General features: G+C 46.4%; 1 long non-coding RNA gene across 1 annotated transcript in view; it reads right to left on the minus strand.

The window, feature by feature from the left end:
* Positions 1-24000, minus strand: part of LOC307200378 — a 557860-nt gene that overhangs the window by 280886 nt on the left and 252974 nt on the right. The gene's annotated exons all lie outside the window — the stretch shown is intronic.

Raw genomic sequence — 24000 nt, forward strand, 5'->3', positions numbered from 1 at the left:
CAGGAGTATAGGATCTGCATTAAAAGCCATGAGGGGATGGATCCAAAGAACCACAAGCAGGAAAATAGCTAATAGTTTTGTCCCACAAAACACTAGCACAGGGCTGGTTAACCCAGTGCTTTTTTTCTGGGGGGACGCAGGGGTACACATACCCCTAAACATTTTGTGAATCTAAGTTTGGCTTCATTGAGGGGCAGTACTTCAATATGAGTAGGAAAATGAGAGTATCCCTAAACATTTAGGGGGGGAGCACTGGGTTAACCTCTAGCTCTCAAGCTGTTGTTGGACTACAACTCCCACCATCCCTGACCATTGGGCAATGCTAGGGCTGATGAGAGATGGAGTCCAAAAACATCTGGAGGGTCATAGGCATGCCATCCCTGCAATGCTCTTCTATGTAAATTCCACAGCAGATTTCTTGGTCCCACATTGTGGGACTTGCACAGAGTTCTTGTGCAAGTAGAGGAACATCTTTGAATTTACTCATGGAACATTCCAGTGCAAAGTGTATCTCAGCTTTTCCGGGCACGAAAGATGTCCTCCAGCAGCTATTAGGAAGAAAGCGCCTTGTCAAAAGTAATGTTTTCAAACAAACTCAATGGCCAATATAAAGGGGACTATATATAAAGTAGCTGCTGAAAACTAGCAGATTGTCCTAGATCAGGTGTGTGCAGTGGCTTAGCATGGGTTGCCAGGCCATGCAGAGGGGATGGGTGGAAGGGAGGGAAATGGACGACGTACACATGCGCATTCAACTGCCTAACAGTGTCCGTATCACCCAGGAGATCACAGCCACAGAGGTAAGAAAAGAAGAGTCGTTCCATTGTCTGGAGAGGTCACTTCCTGGTTTGCATGGAGCCCAGCAATGGAAGCATGCAGCTCTATTGAGGCAGCACTGGATGTTGAATGTTTGCGCCGCCTAACAATTTTGCACCTGGGGCAACCACCCCTGTGGCCCCTCCCACGACACACCACTGGGTGTGTGGGAAACCTTTGGCCCTCCAGACGTTGCAGGACTCCAACTCCCATCAGCTCCAGCCAGAATGGCCAATGGCACTCAGGGATGATGGGATCTGGAGTCGATCAGCAGCATATATAAGGCACCATGTTGTGTAGGATTGCCTTTGATACAAGTGAAAAGAATTTTCAGCCCTACATGAAATCTGATGAAATTAGCAGATTGGAGAATTCAAGAGAGAACTTCCTTCTGTAAAATCTCACTCAGCACTATTGAAACACCCATTAAAAATGGCATTTCTCACACAAGTTTTTTTTTAAGGGACTCGACAACATGGTTTCAAAGTTGCTTTCAGCACTTTTGAGTGTTTACAGGGGCATGCCAAAAGCCAAATGCTACCTAATGCAAAGGAAGGATGTATTCAAGTGCCTTACAATGGACTGGATTAGTTGAGAACCAGTCCAGGCAAGACTTTAATTATAGCCCCCGTGCTCTGAGTGCGGGTGAGGACAGATAAATTAAAACTCTTGCGGCCCTCAGCCTGATGAACAGGAAATGGTGCTTTCAACCTTTTGAAAAGGTTCCGTCCTTTGAAAAAGTTCAGAAAGATCACCCTTCCTTGCTTGTCCTTGCTTAATTACATGTCACTCAGCCGCGTAATTAGTGGGCTCGGGGCCTGGAAGGAAACGAAAAGCAAGCAATGAAGTAATTAACCATAAGGGTCCTTTGTTCATGCACTGCATAAATATACACACCGCCTCCCCAAGCCAATGGTCTTTCACCTTGCAGCAATATAACAATGTGGGACATTCCCAAAGGAAAACAACAATAAGTTGAAAATGTAAGCCAACGAAAAGCCAATCTGTTTAAACTAGCACAGGGAACACCACAGATAAACATGAGAAGTGACCTGGTCCCTGCCCAGGCCGATCAAAATAATAATAATAATAAATAAAGGCTTTTTGGCATCCTTCCAGGTGAAGCACCTGGTCCAGCATGTTTTATGGGAGAGAGCTTTTCACGGGCGAGATGCCCTGCCCCTGGCAGAGAGGCTGATCTAACTTCATACCAGGGTTCCTTCTGCCTGATGTTCTGAATGCTCAGGGAGACTCACTGGGGAGGATACTGGACCTGCCAAAACTGTACACATAGCACAAGATTGCATTATGTTGTAGATCAGACAACTCAGCGGAAGGGCCGTGGCTCAGTGGTAGAGCGTCTGCTTCGAATGTGAAAGTTCGCAGGTTCAATCCCCAGTATCTGCAGGCAGGGTTGGGGAAAGATGCCCCTGCAAAAACTCTGGAGAGCCAGCTCCATCAGTACAGATAAAAGGTAAAGGTAAAGGGACCCCTGACCACTCTGGGGTTGCAGCGCTCATCTCGCATTATTGGCTGAGGGAGCCGGCGTACAGTTTCCGGGTCTTGTGGCCAGCATGACTAAGCCGCTTCTGGCGAACCAGAGCAGCGCACAGAAACGCCGTTTACCTTCCCGCCGGAGCTGTACCTATTTCTCTACTTGCACTTTGACGTGCTTTCGAACTGCTAGGTGGGCAGGAGCAGGGACCGAGCAACGGGAGCTCACCCCATCGCAGGGATTCGAACCGCTGACCTTCTGATCAGCAAGTCCTAGGCTCTGTGGTTTAACCCACAGCGCCATCCGTGTCCCTCAGTACAGATAGGACTGTGCTATTTGGGCCGACAGTCTGACTCAGCATAAGGTTGCCTCCGATGGGATCTGCCACAAAAGGTTGTGGTGTGGAATGCTGCTGTTCAGGATTCCGGACACTCCATTCCATTCCCTCTCCTTCCTCCCCTTGCTTTTGGTCCATTCCTCCCACGACCAGTTGGCTGGGCAGGTTCAATCCTTGTAGGGCTGTTTTAGCTTTAAGACTGCTGGTACTTCTGCAAACCTTGGCATTCGCCCTGTCCTGCTAATACCTCCTTACTGTGCTCAAGGTAGCACCGTATTGGTTACATGAGCAACAGAACGTACAGAGGGAACAATCAGTCTCTTAAGAAATAAAATCACGGCACAGGTAGAGAGCAATGCCTCCTGCACCCACCCTCCCTGGCTGAGCAAAACCTACCCCACCTTGAAAGGGAGTTCACATCCACAGATCCACAGATCCCAGAACCCATCTCTCCTCTTCTATCCCTGCCTACTGCCCAGCTCCAGCACTAAGCTCACATCTGCACCATACATGTAAAGTACATGGGTCCCTCGCAAAGAATCATGGGAACTATAGTTTGCCTCTCACAGAGCTACAATCCCCAGCAGCCTCAGCAAACTACAGTTCCCAGGATTCTTCTGGGGAAGTTGGGTGCTTTAAATGTATGGCGTGGGTGTGGCCTAAGCCTATTTACAAGAGGAAGATGGGCATGATCTGTGGGGAGATGGGCAGGAAGATAGCCTGGTTTCACTAGTCAGGCTTGCATGAAAATGTCATTTTACTTCCTTCTGTGATGTGAAGTCATGCAAATGCTCCCTGGTAGTCTGAGAGGGAGTGCCAGCGTTCAATGGATTCCTATGTTTCGGTTGCCCATAAAGGGCTGTATACAAAATCTACTTCCATGAGCCACATCTTTCTCTGGGCAAGTCAAGACCAGTTCATGACCACAACCCAAGAGATTCCAAAAGACCTTGAGTGGATTACCTAATGCTTTCTGAGTAGAACGGGTAATACTAGGTAGACAACTCTAAGCTAACTGACGTATTCTTTCAGCTTTATACCCAACGTAAAGCCCAACCAGCTAGAACATGGGCATGGCTGTCTAATACTCTAATATTATTTACAAACTTGGACCATTCTATTCAATCATCTCAAAAGATGTAGGAGTGGTGGAGAAGAAGTGCAGAAAGAGCAAGCAAAGTTGAGCTTGTGGCCCTCCAGATGTTGCTGGACTCCATCTCCCATCATCCTCAACCACTGTCCATTTTGGCTGTCCAACAGTTTCTGAAGAGCACCAGGTTCCACATGCCTGACCGACTGTACATAGAAAGCCTTAATCCAGGTGTGACAAACCAGGTGAACTGATCGCAAGCTGCATCCTGAGCAGATGCTCTCCCACTGAGCTAGTGAGTCCCACCTTTGGGGACCAAGAAAAGATGTTGCTTGCTCCATTCCCTGGGAGACCCATCTGTGTTGCTAGGAAACCACCAGGTGTTCCTTCTGCCTTGGCAGCCAAACAGGCCCCACAAGGACTCTCACACCGCTTCTCGGTTGGCCCTGGGAAGAAAGCGTGAGAAAGATTTATGAGAGGGTATCTAGGCTCAAATTAACAATTTCTCAATGTGCTACAGACTTGGCGTCGTCCTGGGTTGGCAACAGGTTCAGGGTGAAGAAAAGGCAGGAATCATGCACGGGAACAAACCCATGGAACTCATTGCCCACAGGGCCTGCTGGGATAACTGGGGGAAAGATGGCTTTGAAAAAAGACACTTAAAAATATAGGGAGGATTGTTCTAATATCAGAGTGGATAGCTAGAAAACAGGCTATCTATATTTGGAGGCAGGATAACTTGAATGGACAGAACAGGTGGTAGTGTCATGTTTGTTTAAGCCTGGATTTTTTGAAGGGGAGAGATAAAGACGACTACTTTCTACCATCAGGTTTTAATGAGAACCTTATTTTCTTTTATGAAGTCATAGAATCTTCTCTCTGCACATAAGCAAGCTCCACTGACAGATGCCAAACTTTCACAGGCTACCCAGAGCTCTTTCATTATGCCAATTGAGAAAGAAGATCAAAGGTGTCCATAATTAATTTTCACATGTGATGTTTTGCCTGCACAAAGCTCATCGCATTCTTAGAATACCCAGCTGTCAGATCATGGATTTTAAAACTCTCAGTCTCTTAACCAACAACTTCAGGAAATATGGAAATGAAAACACTTTCCTTCCTCCTTTTCCAAGAAGAGGGATATTCAGCAAAGCTTGGTTGATGTTGTGTGGGTTTTTGTGTTTTTTTAAGGAAAGCATTCCCAAAGCTGGGATGCCTCTAGAAGAAGGCAAACAACAACCGACTCAAATGTAGATCCAGCGCAGACTCAGACTTCCAGGATTCAACAAGTTCTATGAATAGCAGGCTGTTTGGTCAAATCCACCATTCCAAACTCTTTCTCAGACCCCATCTACACTTTTCATTTAAACCAGTATTATGCCACTGCATGCTGCCTTTAAAAATAATAATAGTATTTTTAAAAAACAAACAAACAAATTGCACCCTAAATAATCTATAGTCCCCAGGATTCTGTGGGGAAAGCCATGGCTGTTTAAATTGGCATGATGCCACTTTAAGTATATAGTACAGATGGGTCCATACACACCCAATACCGCACCTTAGGACTCATCTGTATTCAATAGCAAACCATTGGATGCAGGCTGTCTTGCCTCAAAACAGGCAGCTGAGCTGAAAAGTCGGAATTCAGTGGTATAGCACATCTTTCACATACGTTGCAGATAGTTTCAAGTTTGATCCCTGCCATCTCCAGTTAAAAGGTGCTGAGGAACAGTGCTGACAAAGACCTCTTTCCCAGAGATGAAAAAAGCTAAAGTCCCTACCAGAGAAGAATGGCAGATCAAATTGATGGATTATGCCGAAATGGCTAAAATGACCGGAAGAATCAGAAATCAAGAAGACCAAAATTTTAATAAGGAATGGAAAAAAATTATAATTTATCTTAAAAACCATTGTAAACAGTTAAAATCGTTAGTAGGATTGGAATAACACTTGTAGTTTAATGGTGAATTTTGGACACAATGGAGAGGTAAAAGATCTGGATTATTATAAAAGATGCAGGAGGAAATGATTAACAATAGGACCCACAAAGGAGAGGGTGGAAGTCCAGGAGATTCTTTGGAATCTTGTTTCTTTGTTGTGTGTTGTAAAATTTTAATCTGAAAAAACAAATAAATTTATTTAAGAAAAGAGGAAGACTTCTCTGTCCCAGACTGCCTAAAGCCAGTGTTTGAGTAGGCATCAATAGACCAATGGCCTGATTCAGTATAAGGCATCTTCATGTTCTTTCCAAGGCTGTGATTCAGTTCTATTACATCATCGTTCTTAGGCAGTCCCTGTTACAGAACTGATACTCAAAACATATGATATTAACTTTCTCAAAGCCACCCAGAGTGTCTATGGCTTCACTTGGATTTGAGGTGCAGTTCTAACTCTCTATCTAAGTACTTATCTAGCACTAAGTATCTAATGACTGCAAGGAGCGCACGGGTGGCTGCTAATTAAAACTGTCATCGGTTTTATGTAATTCCCCAAAGAATCTTCCCATAAATCTTTGCAGCAATTATTCCGCCTCCTCTGAATTCCCTTCCCTCCTTCTCAAGCCACATAAATACACCCTCGCAAGGCCAATGGACCTGCATGTATCAAACGTTCAACTCTACCGCCAACAGGTTGAGGTGTGCACCCAACATGGTGCCAGCTTTTGTTGGACTAGAGCTCCCTTCAGCCTCAGCCAACATGGCTGATTGTCGGGGAATATGGGAGTTGTCATCATTCATACGCTGAGGTGTTTGAAATACCAGTTCAGAAATCTCTTATACTTGGTTCAGGGATTGGCAACTTCTAGGCCATATCTGGACACTGAATGGTATCCTCAAGTCCTGCGCTTGCCAAACCAGTGGCAGAAAGGATACCTGGAGGAAGTGGCAGCTGTAACTATGGAACTGACTGAATGAAATGAGTCACCAAGAGGGCACCTGGCAAGAGGCCACCCTGTCAAAGTGGCCACCCATTAAAATTAGGCCCTCTTTTCCCCTCATAGATTGATAGTTCTCAGGGTGGTCTAAGAATCACTTCCTTTTCCCAGGGAAATCTAGAAATCTAGTTCTATTAAGGGAACAGGTGTTTCCTAACATCTCTCTCTCTCTCTTTCTCATTTTCATTATTACCATTTCCAAAATCACATTCACATTCAAATATACATTTCCACCATTAATATCTTTCTTTATAATAAAAACATTCAATGGCTTCCATTCTTTCCCTTCCCTGGTTCCTATAATTTTCCCACCATTCCTGCATATTCTTATATATCCATTTAGATATGTATTACACTGTTGAATTTACCTTAAAGCTGCTAGCGTTTTCACCTGTTTACAATTATTTTCCAGATACTCCACAAAGTTTTTCCACTCCTCTTTATATAGCTGATCTTCTTGCTCTCTTATTTTACTTGTTAGGCCTACTAACTCTGCATATTCTATCATTTTTAATTGGCAATCCTCCTTTTTAGGGACATCACTCACCTGCTACTTTTGGGATAACAAGATCTGAGCTGCTATAGTGGCATACATAAATATTTTTTTTCTGACTCCTGGGTACTTCTGTCTGTACCATTCCCAGAAAGAATGCCTCTGGTTTTTGGGGGGGGAAATGTTTTTTAAAAATATTGTTTTCCTCTCATTTTATTTCATTTCCCAGTACAGTGATACCTCTGGTTACGTACTTAATTCGTTCTGGAGGTCCGTTCTTAACCTGAAACTGTTCTTAACCTGAAGCACCATTTTAGCTAATGGGGCCTCCCGCTGCTGCCGCACAATTTTTGTTCTCATCCTGAAGCAAAGTTCTTAACCCAAGGTACTACTTCCAGTTTAGTGGAGTCTGTAACCTGAAGTGTATGTAACCTGAAGCGTATGTAACCCGAGGTACCACTGTACTCTTTAACTACTTTGCATGCCTACTACATAAATAAAAATGTTCCTTCTGCTTCTTTACATTTCCAGCATACCTCAGATTCTGATTTATATATCTTAACTCATCTGCTCATAGTTAGATACCACCTGTGTATCATTTTCATACGATTTTCTTTCAATGTATAGCATGCAGTAAATATTAGATCTTTCTTCCATAATTTCTCCCAGAGGTCAAATTCTATATTATGCCCTATATCTCTTGCGCAGTGAATCATTGATGATTTTACCAGCTCATCTTTCATTTCCCATTCAAGTATTTTCCTAACAACTCTCAACACCCTTAGCAAACCACAACTCCCAGGATTCTTTGGGGGAAGCCATGACTGTTGAAAATGATATGATGATGCTTAAATGTGTAGTGTAGATGGGCCATGTTTGCAGATCAGGATTCTATAGAGTACCGAGTTAGATGGACCATTTATATCTTCAAAACCAGAACTGTAGCAGTTAAGATAGATTATATTTCCACTTTGCTGAGGGTCATAATATAGAACAATCAGGTAATTAAGAAATACCTTTCCTTCTGCATCCTCTATGTCTTCTGATCATTGGAAAGTTGCTGTGGGTCAAACTGTATGTGATGTGAGAGTTCTGTGGCTGGTAATCTTTTCATTCTGCAAAAAAGTCGCTGTAACACCCCACCACCTCCAATTTGGACCAAGGATCCAGCAGAAGGAGAGGGACAATCTAAACCTCTGTCCTTGTACCATGATTCTGATCCAAATTCCCTACAAACCTGCCTTAGCTACGGAGGGAGAAGCTCACAGGCTCATTTTCCTCTCTCCTAACAGTGCCTAGAAGGGGTGGATGCAGTTTGGACTGTGGATGCAGTTTGGACTGTGGTATGAGGGCAAAGGGTTAAATCTCCCTTCCCCAATCCAAATCGGCACACACACTTGCACACCGCCCTTAGTAGTTGCTACTTGCAAAATGGAAAAATAAACAGGCATTCGGAACCACGACCAAATCATTTGGCCAGAAGCAAATCTCAAAGCAGTAGCTTCTTCCTACGACAACAGTCTTCAGTGTTTAGGACCTGATGTTGTTTCACTCTTTCCCTGAGCTAGTTTATCATTAAAGTCTGTTGCTAGGATGTCTTCCTGTGTCAACAAGGTTGCGTGGAAAGGAAGCAGTGCAGAGGTGGCGTATTGCCTCAGTCTCCAACGACAATGCCAAGCCACCTTGGAAGTGCAGCTGTCTCTACCCACAGAAAACGATGCCACGGTTAATCGCTCAGGGACCATTAATCACATCATGACATGGGAAATGTCTCCCAATTTAAAGATTAGCCTTTAATGTGTCCCATATACAGCCCTTCATCCACAGATCTCAGGGCGATTCACAACATAAAATCACAAAATAAAAACCATAAAATATATAGCAAAAATAAGAACAACAACAAACCAACAATCCCCCCTCCCATATCTTTGAGGTGCTACCTCGTAAGCAGCAGTATTCATGTAGCCCCATTTCTAGCAATAGCAGGTCAGTCCCCTGGAAAACGTATGACCTGCAGTGACTTCATGTAATTGTTTACACAAATTCAATTGCATATAATGAGGACAAAGCCTGGTGTGCTGGAGCTCACATCAGAAGCTCACATCAGATGGGCATCGTGCAGCCCTGAGTTACAATTGCATTTATTGTGCAAGAGAACACAGCTACATGGTTATGAATGAAGACATTGCACAGGCCTCTGTGACTATTTCTGTTACAGGTCTGCTACATTAAAAATGTGCTAGACAAATTTGACAGAGAAAATGCACACAGTGGAATCTGAGTTGTTTATTGTATTTTCCTCAACAGCTGTGCAACTCAAGACCCAAACTCAAAGACCCAAAGTGCCTAAAGAATGAAAAACACATGTAAGAAAGTGAACTGGAAGATGAATGGGAAATAGTGCAAAGTTCTTAACTGCCCCCCCAAAAAAACTTAATTCACATTCAGTTCACTCTGCAATTACGAGAAAAACTTTCAGCTATAGTGCAGAGATTTTTGACATATTCGGCGAATCTCATTAAACAGAACTAGTTTGTTCCAAGCACTGAAGTTTTACTAGTTTTATAGTTGCATGGATGCTAAAAATCCAATGCCATGGAGGGAGACAGGTGTGCAGGTGTCAGGCGGAAGAAGAGCTTGAGCAAAAAGGATGCAGGGGTGTGCCTATTAATGCTGGGGTGGAGGGAGATTGCAGGTACAAAACAGTTGTTGAGTTCTTTAATGAGAAGTAAATATATGCTACAGGAAGCTGTCAGGCTAGAATTATAGAACCAAAAATAATAATCCAGCGATATGGGTTTTCCCACCTTGGTTTCAGGTGCAGCCAATGAGTCACATGAGAGTATTCCTTTAAAAATAAAAAGTTCACTGGATGCAACATATTTAAGCAACTTCCATAGAAACTTGTATTCACTGCCTAATCTTTTCCTGATTCTTAATTACACATGGGTTTTAGGTTTCCAGCCTTTCGTCTGTTACCTGATCTGCTACAAATGTCTCTTAATCTGTGTAGGTGACACAAAGTTCTATGGATGAGTCACCTGGAAGCCATTGGGGTTCATAAACCAGAAAACATGGAGAAGATCAAGCTTTGCAGGCACACACATAATGCAAAACAAACAAAGAACCCCACATTATCTACAATATATTTTAGAAAGTGTTTGGTCCATCTGTTTGTCTGTCTGTCTGTCTGTCTGTCTGTTCTCTATAGGGTTCCGAGACCTCTTGAGAGATCAGCAAAAACCTGGCACGAGGACTCCCAACTTGGAGGTGGAGTTCTTCACCAACATTTGGACCCCAGGAGCAATTTGGAATCAAGATGGCAGACCATGTTTTCTGGCTCTCAGATGGACAACACAATTAGTTAAATCCTTGCATTGTGTGGGGCAGGCTTCCCAAACCCAGTGAACTCCAGAGGTTTTGAACCTCAAGTCCCATCATCTTTGACCATTGACTTTGCTGGAGCTGACAGGCGCTGCAATTTAGAACTGGAGAGCATCAAGTTGGGGCAGGCTGCTTATGTGTTTCAGAAACAGGACCTCCCTGTTGGTCACCAATTTCCTATTATACTGTGTCAGGAGACAAACATTAGTTTTCTCAAGACAGGAATGTGACATGATAAGGCCATTGTTTTCCTGGGTGTACACATGCATTTCTTTTGTCCTGCTGTTGCATCTGGTTAAGCAGGTTTTGCAAAATATTTTTTTAAGCCTGTAGAACCTGAGAGCAGAGACTATAGATGGATGTGTTCACACCCCAGTGCTTACGTCACACCACTGCCAGTCCTCAGCCAATTTTTCTTTATAAGGAATTGTTGCTGTTCTTTTAAAAGCAGCAGCACTCGGTTCCACTTGGCATTCCATTTCCACAAGACATGCTTGTTTCCCACAGTTTGCAGGTAACCGCCAAGGTTATCCTAAAATGCAAATATTGATTTAGGCTTCTTTTAGTGAAAGACTCTTCATCAGGGAACCGGCTCCCTGGGCTCAAAACCGAAACTGATGATTCAGAAGCAAAGCCCTCTGAAAAAGTGCTCTTGGTTTCAAGGGAGGGATAAGCCTCTGTTTGAAGGGATAAGCCCTTATTTGGGCACTCGCGTCACATGATTAACAATTTCAGGGTCCTAAATTCCAAAAGGGGGGGGTTCTTATGTGCGTGCAGCAGGCTCTCAAATACAAACATGCCCCCCATCTGTGGATAGTTGGTGGTGGGGACTGGGGTTTGTGGCCCATAGGTGTCACCCCACTCTCTCCACCTGATTGTTAGTCCCCACCACTAACTATCCACTGGGCTTTTGTGAGGATAAAACGGAGAGGGGAAGAAGCGTGTATGCCACTGGGAACCTGTTTTCAGCCTGCGGGCTGCCGTCACAGGAGCGTGAAGTCAGTAATCACACAGTTCAAAGACGGCGTTAGCTCTTCATTAGCGAAAACAAGATCTCCACAGACTTGGTTGAGTGTCAGGCCTAATGAACAGAGCTGCTCATTCCCAGCGGTCTTCCTCCATGAAAATCAGTTGTCGAGAATGACAATCCCCACCTCCTCACAGCAGTCTAAATCCCCTGCTCTCCAGGGCTTCTTCCAAGCAATCAGAGATTGCAACTGCATGCAGCTAACCTCTCCTCTGCCCTTTTCATGCCTCTTCTGGTTCTGGGAGACAAGTAGGAAAGGGAGCTTGCCTCAGCAGGAGACCAGTGACTCCTTACCAACCTGACTTATCTCTGCCTCTTGGCCTCTATCCTCCGCTGCTTCAGCCTCTGCCTCTGATTCCGGATTTCTCTCTGTCACAGATTCTCCCAGCTCACTAAGCCCTGTTACCTCTTCAGCTTCCAACCCCTCCTCTTCCCATTGCGTGGACAGGCGGAGTCCCCAGATCCCGAGTGGTCCCCCCCGTCATGTGGAATAACGATTCTAGACAACGCGCTATGGGATTAAATTGGCCACAACTTTATTAAATTTCAAATGTGGGTAGACCTTGGCTCAGGCATTGGGCGTTCTCCCTCCCTAGTCCCCAGCCGGGGACCTAGGGAGCATCAGGGTTATCCAGTGTGTGTGGGGGGGGATGGGCCGGCTCTGGAGAACATATGTTCAAGCAGAGATAGCCGCCCCCGTTACGCCGCCGCAGGGGAGAGCAATGACGACCTTTCGGTGTACGGCCAAAGCCTCCCTTCAAAAACCCCTTTAACGGGGAACCCTGGTATTGCCGCCGCAAAGAGGAAGATGGACTAAAGGATTCCGCCCAAGGCCTGATACCGCCAAAGTTGTGACGTTTTGCTACGGGAAAGGCGAAACCTGCCAATGCAGGGAAATTCCTTTCCGGCCCTTTAACAGCGACCTTATCGTAGCAGCGCCCGCATACCTGTGGAGAAAGGTTAACCTGCAAAACCTATGAAGAAAAGATAACCTGCAAAAGAAGGCATTAACTGAGGGTGGGTAGGGTGGGAGAAGCTCTGGAGCCAAGTGAGGATTAACAATTAAGATCCACCCTCTATTGTGTGGGCAGGTAATCCCTCCCCCTACCTGGCCTGGTTTCCCTGGCAACGCTTCCCCCAGGTGGGATTGGACAACTCACTGGGGTAGGCGGGGACCTCCAGGTATCCCACCTGAGGGAAGGCAAAGCCTATGCTGATGGGGCCACTCCAGATTCAGGGCTGCACGCGTCCCCGCAAAGGGCGCCCCCCGTTTTAAGTGGGGAGCGGTCATTCTCCTCCCTCCTCTCCCTTTGTCATCCCACCACTACTCCCCAGGCTCTGAGCCTTCTTCCCTTGGTGGTTCCCCATCTGGTTCCTCCCACCAGTCCCATGCGCCCAACCAGTCCATGACAGCAGCCTTCCCTTCCACAAAGGGTGTATGGCCTTGGGGGAGACCTAATCAACCAAACCCAGAGGCCTAGCAGACCGCATTTGGCCCACAGGCCTAAGGAGCCCCATTCCCAGGAGTAATGCACATGTAACCATTAATTTGCCTTTGGCTCCAAGAGTTGGAAATTGCAAATGAGTCTATAACACCGGCAAGGTACAGTTCCTAACACAGAGAGGTTATTTTGTAATTTCTAAGGAGCAAGGTGCCAGGATTTTGAGCCTGCTTGGAATCCACTCTGCCTGGCCTGCAACCGGCAGCAGTGACTCAAGTGAAAGTAGAAATGTACACATCACACATTGCATGGTACAATCTGTGCATGAAGAAATGAGGAAAACACACACTTTAACACTTCCTTAACCACCTGCACTTTCCTCTGAGGAAGAACGAAAAGATCAAGATCAGTGTCAGGGACTGGCAGGACAGAGGAGGATGAGGCAGATCAGGCAAATGAAGGGCCGGATGCTTCCCCATCCTCTCCTGCACCACTGTATCCCAGAATCAGGAGGGCATTGGGCTTCATTAACTATGAACCCCAAAATCTGGGTTCCCCTCAAAATTGATGCCAAAGGTTTGCAGTTGTTTTGTGGCGAAAACACCGAAAACACTGCACTTTGCAGTGCCCCACAAATGGAGTAATTCATACAGCAAACCCAGATCCGTGGTTAATGCCCCCCCCAAAAAAAACCGCAACATTATCTGATTCACTCCAAACCGGCACCAAACTTTGGCAAAAGTTTTTGTCTGAAAATCCCAACAGCAAATGGGAATAGAACTTAAGAAGGTTTTCAATGGAAAGGAAAGGTGGCGACAGCAGAACTCTGAGACTGTTGCTACATCACCACAAAAACCTCTGGGAAAGCCAATGGCTTAAACAATGGTTTTAAAGAAATGAGGAGGAAAATACTTCTTTTGGGGAGTGGGGGGTGGGGATAAAGAAGAATAGAGTGAGGTGGGGAGGGGAGGAGGAAGAGCACACTGAATTTAAGATTGAGGAAAAGGCAAACGTGTCCTCTTTTTTGCTCTTCAAAATACGGCTACACTAGATGTGGCATTATCACAGCATGTGGCTGGCAGCTGGCATAAGAGATGGGAGAGTTGGAATCCCCCCCCCCCCATCAAATCACCTTACGGCATGGAGCTCATTGGTTTTGGTCATTTTGGTTGAATTATTCCAATTGCAGGATTGCAGGAGGTACGCTCTAGAAGGCTAAGGCAGGCAAGGACCCACAGCCCAGGTGGGGCTCACAAGCTCAGGGAGGAAGTATGTGATTCCTCAGCTGGAGTAGGCTCAGGACAGGCCACATGCCTCGTCAAGCCCAGATGCTGCAGGGATACTGCATCCTGGCCACCTTAACATGTGTAAGAGCCACCTGCTTTTTGCAGATTCCTTTGTTCTTATAATCAAACCATGCCTCTTTATTAATCAATAAGCCATTGTGTGTCTTCACTTGGGGTGGGGGGTGGGGTTTTATGTACATTCATATTTCAAATGCTTCTCCTCCACTTCTGCTTTGATTAGAGATCAGCTTAAACAGGGAGCATTTAAGCCATGCGCTAGCAACTTGTAGGCAGATGGCGACCTCTAGTGAGGAAGGAACACATATATTATGATGGGTGAAAAGGAATGCAGTGCCACTTCAAGCAGTTGTCAGTAGGAAGAGCACATCTATAATAGAGATGGAGAGATAGAAAGATGGTAGATGACAGATAGATAGATCTATAGATAGATCTATAGATAGATAGATGATATAATTATAACAACAACAACAACAACAACAACAACAACAACAACAACAACAACAACAACAACAATTTATTATTTATACCCTGCCCATCTGGCTGAGTTTCCCCAGCCACTCTGGGCGGCTCCCAATGGAGTGTTAAAAACAATACAGCATTAAATATTAAAAATTTCCCTAAACAGGGCTGCCTTCAGATGTTTTTTAAAGATAAGATAGCTACTTATTTCCTTGACATCTGAAGGGAGGGCGTTCCACAGGGTGGGCGCCACTACAGAGAAGGCCCTCTGTCTGGTTCCCTGTAACCTCACTTCTCACAATGAGGGAACTGCCAGAAGGCCCTTGGAGCTGGACCTCAGTGTCTGGGCTGAATGATGGGGGTGGAGATGCTCCTTCAGGTATACAAGACCAAGTCCGAGATGATATAGATAGATAGACAGATAGATGATAGATGATAGATAGATAGATAGATAGATAGATAGATAGATAGATAGATAGATAGATGATAGATATAGATAGATGATAGATAGATAGATGATATAGATAGATAGATATAGATAGATAGATAGATAGATAGATAGATAGATAGATAGATGATAGGTAGATGATAGGTAGATAGATAGATAGATAGATAGATAGATAGATAGATAGATGATAGATAGATGATATAGATAGATGATTGATGATAGATAGATAGATGATAGATAGATAGATAGATAGATGATAGATAGATAGATAGATAGATAGATAGATAGATAGATAGATTTAGATAGATAGATAGATAGATAGATAGATAGATAGATAGATAGATAGAGATGATAGATAGATAGATGATGATGATGATAGATAGATAGATAGATAGATGATAGATAGATAGATAGATAGATAGATAGATAGATAGATAGATGATAGATAGATAGATAGATAGATAGATAGATGATAGATAGATAGATAGATGATAGATAGATATAGATAGATGAGAGAGAGAGAGAGAGATGATAGATGCATTTCAACAGCACACATTTTCCATAATTCACACGTTTAGAAGAACAACATAAGAACATAAGAAGAGCCTGCTTGGTGAAGCCAATGGCCCATTTTTAGTCCTGTTCTCACAGCGGCCTGTGGGAAACCTGCAAGCAGGACCTGATCACAAGAGCATTCCCCCCCCCCTGTGGCTTCCAGCAACTGGTATTCAGAAGCACTGTTGCCCCCCTCCATGAAGGAAGAGCCTGGTCATCCTGGCTAGCAGCCTTTGACAGCCTCACCCCCCACAAATTTGCCTAATCCTCTTTTAAAGATATCCAAGTTTATGGCCATCACTACCTCCTATGGGAGCAAGTGCCATAGCTTAACTTTGCCCGGGGGGGGGGGTCTTCTCTTGTATCTATTCAGCTTCACAGGACCTAGTGTTATGAGTTTGTAACCCGGAATGTTTGTAACCTGAAGCATTTGTAACCCAAGGTACCACTATAGTATGTTAATTTGTATCAATGTAACTAGTGGGCATTTGGGGGGGTTGTTTTCCCCACCAACAGGGATTAAAGCTTTTCATTTCAACATATTCATGATATAAATCACCTTGCATAATAAAGGAAGATAATTTGCAGCTTGCTCAACTAAAAATAAAATAAATAAAACAACCAATTTGAGCTCCTTGGAGAAAAACTGGGATCTAAAAGCAATACACAGGTAAATACAGTGGTACCTCGGGTTAAGTACTTAATTCGTTCCTTCCTCCATGTACTCTAAAATGGAAGCAGCACCTGAGAGTTCATGCCCCGAAAGAGGTGTCTCTGTTCGCTTGCGCCTTAATGGTTTTTTTTTAAAGTGGATGCTTGAGTAAACCCCAATGGCACGCATGACGCCTGGATGAGTCACTAGCATTATCTCTACAAATATGCCTTCACCTTTGCCGTGCTGCTGGAAGCACTGTGGAAATATCAAATGCTTCTCTGTACCACTTTACCAGGTAACAAACAGCTCTGTAGCTTGCCTTCCTCTGAAAGGTCTAGCTATGATGAAAAAAATCTCCTTTCTCGGGGAGAAGGATGGGTTGAAGTGCTTATATCATTTCTGCAGATTTCCGTGGGAACTGAGCAGCTCGGAACATAGGCTGCATTCGCCCCATACATTTAAACAGTCATGGCGTCCCCCAAAGGATTATGGGTGCTGCAACTTGTTAAGGGTGCTGGGAGTGGTTAGGAGATCCCTGTCCGCAACTCGGTTTGAAAAGGGCTCTTTACAACCTGTTACACTGAAGCTGGGGAAGTGATCTAAATGAAAAGACCTCGCCTATTTCCCCTTCTCCTCCTGCCCATGCACGAACACTTGTATCAGTACATATCAAACTTTATTTCGGCCACAGACCAGCACAGATGAACACTTGTCTATTTATTAATAAGCAAATAAAAGAGACATTGCTCGGTTTTCTAAGGTTCCTATCTAAGAGATTTGACTAGCGAACCTTGAACTTCTGCTCTCGTGAATTGCCTTATTTACATTTACGCTAAGCAGCTGCACCCATATCAAACCCAAAACCTATGGCTTCGGGAATCAAACAAATCCAGCCATTATTTTACATACCTTCAATGATTTATAATACCTCCGCCCCCTGCAAACTGCTTCCATTGTTACAGCAACTTTACTCTCGGGTAGGTCACTATTCAGAGTACAGTTTCAAGGACTTGTTACGGAAATAAGGGGGGGCACTTATTGGAAATCAGTTTTGTCACCTCTTCCCCCCACCAAACCCCAAGACAATGAGCCCAGCCACCTTTTATTCACAGTTGCATAAGCACTACACTACAGCATAGCCATAAACCTGTACATTCAACTGCTGAAATATACACCCAAAATGTAGCAATGGAGATATATGTTACTGCTTTATGAATGAACACTGTGTTTTATGAATGGACTCTGTATTTTGTGAATTAACTAAGAGCCACCAATAGGGAGCTAACCAATTGCTAACCAATGACAGCTAACCAATTGGGTACTACCAAACAGTGATCCCTATTGCTGAAAGCAAGTAACCAGCAGGGAATGCTTCAGCTCAGCCTTTGCACAGTTGACTGAACACCCCCTGCTGTGCAGATAATGGAGAAAGCTCATAAATTGTATCCCTTCTGGCATCCTGGCCAACTCCATTATGCTGGTATAAATCCTGGTGCACCACAAGCCCAGAATAGCAGCAAATAAAATCCGCTCATACATCAGCGACTGATAAGACTTATCAACCAGTTCTTCCAAAGTCTTCCTAAATTATAAAGTTCTAAAATACAGGCCAAAAGTGAACAGGTCTGGGAAGAGTGAGGCATACAATGGGCACCACCAGTGAAAAGGCCCTGCTCCGTGTAACTCCTGCCCTGTCATTTGATTGAGTGCCCACTTGCCCTCCTTCTTGACATTGAATGCTATCTGTTGAAGTCTCCAGGTCCAGTACAAAGACCATAAGAAGGGAGAGCAGGGACCTTGACGTTCCCAACAGCTGTTAATCAAGCAAGCAAGCAAGCAAGCACACAGGTCACTTTTGAAATTGTGAATAGCAGCATTTTTTAAAATCATCATGGTATTTAACAATAATATCTTATGTCCTTTAGAGGAGAAATTGTGAATTGCAGAATTTTAAATACCCGTCATCATCCTTGGCTTCACTCAATTTTATTTATAACACTCTTCCATTTTCTTCTAGCTGTGAGGGTGGGGGATGGGGAGGGGCCTCACAAGTGGAGCAGCCTAGGGCCTCTCTTCATCTAAATCCAGCCCTGGGCAACAACCACCAGTAACTTAGCAGTATTGTTGTGACACTGGCGAATTTCTTTCCACCATTGTGGGACATTGTTGCGGAAGAGAACGCAAAAAAGCCCATTGCATGGTGAACTTCTGCTGCATCAACAGCCACACGGGAATCCCCTGTTGCCCAAGATTAAAACTCACCCACCTGCTAGTGCAAAGGGCACTTGCGGTAGCAGGCAGAGAAAGTTGGGTGCAGCCCTGCATTTACAGCATCTCTTTGCAATTCGTTCTCTCGTGATGAATATGCATTTATTTCCACCCTAAACCAGGTGTTCAAAAAGAAAGAGCACAAGCAAGAGAAAAGAGCTGTAAGACTCTCTGAATAGCAAGGCCTTAACAATTCCATACCCCAGGCTTTGGGCACCAGATGCTGCGACCTACAACAGACTCTCTAAGCATTGTTGAATGAATGACAGGTGCAGCTTAAAGATGCAGCCAGTTAATGTAATTGCAATGCCCTGAAGCACCTTCAGCTATAAAGTCTATAGATTACACATCTGCCATCCATGCTTTGATCAAAGCCATGTCTGCCCTAGCTTTCCATTATCATGTTTTGCATTTGTGATGTGTCACCAGGATGACTAGACTCTCAGAATGGGGCGGCGGCAGTGGGGGAAACATCACCCATAGTTGCTGTCTCCGGGGGCTAAGGCACTGTGGGCCCTCTCAATCTTTTTGAGGCCTTGAATTGCTGGAGCTGGGCTCAGAGCAATGTTAGAACAATGTGCTTCAGAAGACGGCACTTCTGCCTCCACTGATGCCCAGGAGGACTCCCCTGAGTGAGTGCTTGAGGGCCCTGCTCTTGCCACTTACCATCTGGCCTGGGGCGGGGCCTGAAGCCTCACAAGGACTGCTTGCTGCTTGCTGCCTGCTGCCCAGGAGGACTCCCCTGAGTGAGTGCTTGAGGGCCCTGCTCTTGCCACTTACCATCTGGCCTGGGGCGGGGCCTGAAGCCTCACAAGGACTGCTTGCTGCTTGCTGCCTTCTGCCCAGGAGGACTCCCCTGAGTGAGTGCCTGAGGGCCCTGCTCTTGCCACTTACCATCTGGCCTGGGGCGGGGCCTGAAGCCTCACAAGGACTGCTTGCTGCTTGCTGCCTGCTGCCCAGGTGGACTCCCCTGAGTGAGTGCTTGAGGGCCCTGCTCTTGCCACTTACCATCTGGCCTGGGGCGGGGCCTGAAGCCTCACAAGGACTGCTTGCTGCTTGCTGCCTGCTGCCCAGGAGGACTCCCCTGAGTGAGTGCCTGAGGGCCCTGCTCTTGCCACTTACCATCTGGCCTGGGGCGGGGCCTGAAGCCTCACAAGGACTGCTTGCTGCTTGCTGCCTGCTGCCCAGGAGGACTCCCCTGAGTGAGTGCCTGAGGGCCCTGCTCTTGCCACTTACCATCTGGCCTGGGGCGGGGCCTGAAGCCTCACAAGGACTGCTTGCTGCTTGCTGCCTGCTGCCCAGGAGGACTCCCCTGAGTGAGTGCTTGAGGGCCCTGCTCTTGCCACTTACCACCTGGCCCAGGGCGGGGCCTGACAGGCCTCACTAGGACACTTGTTGTTACTGCCGGAGGGGCAGAGTGTTTTTAAAATGTTTTTTAAAAAAATTTTATATGTGGGGGGTGGGGGTGGGATGGATGTTTGGTTGGGTTTGGGGATTATTACTTTTTAATTATTTTTTTGATGTTTTGTAATTTTTACATTTTTTGTTTGTATTGTTTTATTGGTTTTGTTTGTTTAAGGTGTTATTTTGTTCTTAGGGGGAGGGTTCAGGGCTGCCAGGGAGTGGGCCCCAGCCCACAAAATGGCTGGGGCATGTTCCACAGGGGGGGATGCACTGGGACAACCGATCTCAGTGATCACGGGTAGGAGGAGGAGTTACGCTAAGACCAGACCATGTCATTACAGAGGGGGCAGGTTTAGTCGTTGTCTGAGGACTATCCCTGCCTCCGGGTCTGGTCCTGACCGGATGGATACTAGAATCAGCAAGGGATACCCACATGACCTGAAGGTGCTGCTGTGCAATGCCAGGTCAATGATTCATAAGACTACTGCCATCCATGACTTGATCATGGATGGAGGACTTGACCTGGCATGTGTAACAGAGACTTGGTTGGATGAAGCAGATGGGCCTGTCCTTGCCGCTGCTTGTCCACCAGGTTTCTCTTACGCACAGCAACCCAGGTCATGTGGGCGGGGAGGGGGGGTTGCAGTGATTTTTAGGAAGTCATTAGTTTGCACCAGGCGTCCTATTGGGAAGACCCAGTTTTCCGAGTGCATGTTCTGGAAGTTGGGCAATAGGGGCAGTACAGGATTCCTTTTGGTGTACCGACCTCCCCGCTGCACCAAGGATTCCCTGCCCGAGCTGCTTCAGGTCGTGGCGGATGTTCTCCTGGAGACACCTAGCTTGGTCGTCCTAGGGGATTTTAACATCCATGCCGACACGACCTTACAAGGGGCTGCTCGGGACTTCGTGGAAAGCATGGCCTCCATGGGGCTGTCCCTGAATAAGTCTGGCCCAACCCATAGTCGCGGACATGCCTTGGACCTGGTGTTTACCTCTATGGATGTTGGTGATCTGACACTAAGTAAAAGCGAAACGAAAGAAGTGCCATGGTCAGATCACTTCCTGGTGCAACTGGACTTCTCTGCGACCCATCCCCTCTGCAGGGAGGTGGGACCAATTCGGATGGTCCGCCCCCGCCACTTAATGGATCCAAATGGTTTCCAGAGAGTGGTAGGGGATGCTTTATCCCATGTTGATGGCCTTTCAGCCGATTCCCTGGTGGCCCGCTGGAATGTGGAGTTAACCAGGGCTATTGACTGTTTGGCTCCGAAGCGCCCTCTCCGATTGCATGGAGCCTGGACAGCCCCGTGGTTTTCCACGGATCTGAGGGCAATGAAACAATCGTTGAGACGGCTAGAGCGCCGGTGGCGGATAACTCATTCCGAATCTGACCGGACACAGGTTAGAGCTCAACGTCGAGCCTACCAAGTGGCGATAGCGACGGCGAAGAAGAATTTCTTCACCGCCTCTATTGCATCTGCAGAAAACAGCAGCAGGAGACTTTTTCAGGTGGTTCACAATTTAGTGGAACCACCTGCAACATCGGGGCCCAGTACGGGCCACATGTTCTCCTGTAATGATTTTGCAAAGTTTTTTGCAGATAAAATCGCTCAGATTCGGGAAGAAGTAGACTCCACCGTGGGAGCAGGGCCGGGGCGGGAGAGTGCTAGAGTTCTGTCTAGTCAAGTTGAGTGGGATCAATTCCAATCTGTTACCTCCGAGGATGTGGACAGGCTGCTTGGACGAGTGAAGCCAACCACCTGTCTCCTGGATCCTTGCCCATCCTGGCTTATAAAAGCTAGCCGGGAAGGACTGGGCGATGGGCTTCGTGGGGTGGTGAATGCTTCCCTCCGTGAGGGAGCCTTCCCAGACCCGCTGAAAGAGGCGGTTATTAAACCGCTTCTTAAAAAACCATCTTTAGATGCGGCCACGATGGCCAACTATCGCCCAGTTTCAAATCTTCCATTCTTGGGCAAGGTGATTGAGCGAGCGGTGGCTGAACAACTCCAGGCACGCCTGGCAGAAGCGGACCATTTGGATCCCTTCCAGTCGGGATTCAGGCCTCATCATGGGACTGAAACTGCCTTGGTCGCACTGGTTGATGATCTTCGGCGGGCTAGGGACAAAGGTGAGAGCTGTTTCCTAGTTCTGCTGGATCTCTCAGCGGCGTTTGATACCATCGACCATAACATCCTTCTGGACCGTCTTGAGGGGCTGGGAGCTAGGGGCACTGTCATACAGTGGTTCCGCTCCTTCCTCCTGGGCCGTGTTCAGAAAGTGGTGGTGGGGGATGAGTGTTCAGACCCCTGGGCTCTCACTTGTGGGGTGCCTCAGGGTTCTGTCCTCTCCCCCATGCTTTTCAACATTTACATGCAGCCTCTGGGAGAGATCATCAGGAGGTTTGGGCTGGGTGTTCATCAGTATGCGGATGATACCCAGCTCTACCTCTCCTTTAAATCAGAACCAGTGAAGGCGGTGGAGGTCCTGTGTGAGTGTCTGGAGGCGGTTGGAGGATGGATGGCGGCTAACAGATTGAGGTTGAATCCTGACAAGACAGAAGTGCTGTTTTTGGGGGACAGGAGGCGGGCAGGTGTGGAGAATTCCCTGGTCCTGAATGGGGTAACTGTGCCCCTGAAGGACCAGGTGCGCAGCCTGGGAGTCATTTTGGACTCACAGCTGTCCATGGAGGCACAGATCAAATCTGTGTCCAGGGCAGCTGTTTACCAGCTCCATCTGGTACGTAGGCTGAGACCCTATCTGCCTGTGGACTGTCTTGCCAGAGTGGTGCATGCTCTGGTTATCTCCCGCTTGGACTACTGCAATGCGCTCTACGTGGGGCTACCTTTGAAGGTGACTCGGAAACTACAACTAATCCAGAATGCGGCAGCTAGACTGGTGACTGGGAGCGGCCGCCGAGACCATATAACACCGGTCTTGAAAGACCTACATTGGCTCCCAGTACGTTTCCGAGCACAATTCAAAGTGTTGGTGCTGACCTTTAAAGCCCTAAACGGCCTCGGTCCAGTATACCTGAAGGAGCGTCTCCACCCCCATCATTCTGCCCGGACGCTGAGGTCTAGCGCCGAGGGCCTTCTGGCGGTTCCCTCACTGCGAGAAGTAAAGCTACAGGGAACCAGGCAGAGGGCCTTCTCGGTAGTGGCGCCCGCCCTGTGGAACGCCCTTCCAGCAGATGTCAAAGCGATTAACAACTACCTGACATTCAGAAGACATCTTAAGGCAGCCCTGTTCAGGGAAGTTTTTAACGTGTGATATTTTATTGTATTTTTGCTTTTTATGGAAGCCGCCCAGAGTGGCTGGGGAGGCCCAGCCAGATGGGCGGGGTATAAATAATAAATTATTATTATTATTATTATTTCACAGATGAAAATAGAGGCAATATTGCACATGGTTGTGGGGTTAGGGGCAGAGGATGGCAGGCCAGCAGCATAGTCTAAAGGACCATGGTGGGCCGAATCCAAATCCAAGCAGAAACTAGAGCAGGGGTCTTGAATCTTTTTGGAATTTTGAGACTGCTCCATTGGCACCAATCACAAAATGGCTGCCTCGGGAATGTGGCACAACACAAAATGGCTGCTGCATCTAACGGAGCAGAAAGAGACAGGGGACCACAAAATAGTGCAGCCATGCTGTCCTATCCCTCATATTAGCCACCAATGCATTCACAGAGAGAAGCTCTTTGCACCTCTCCTCAGTTCAGAACAGAAGGAAGGCAATAAAAGAAGGCACCAAATAAAATACGTTTAAGAGGATGTAGTACAAGCGGGATTTTCATGGACTGTGGATTTCTGAAGTAACTTTTACTGAAACCTTTCACCAACACCACCGGAGGTCCTGGTGGGCAAATTGGCACCAACAGACACCATG

The sequence above is a fragment of the Podarcis cretensis genome (genome assembly GCF_951804945.1).
Source record: "Podarcis cretensis genome assembly, chromosome: 13".
Lineage (NCBI taxonomy): Eukaryota > Metazoa > Chordata > Lepidosauria > Squamata > Lacertidae > Podarcis > Podarcis cretensis.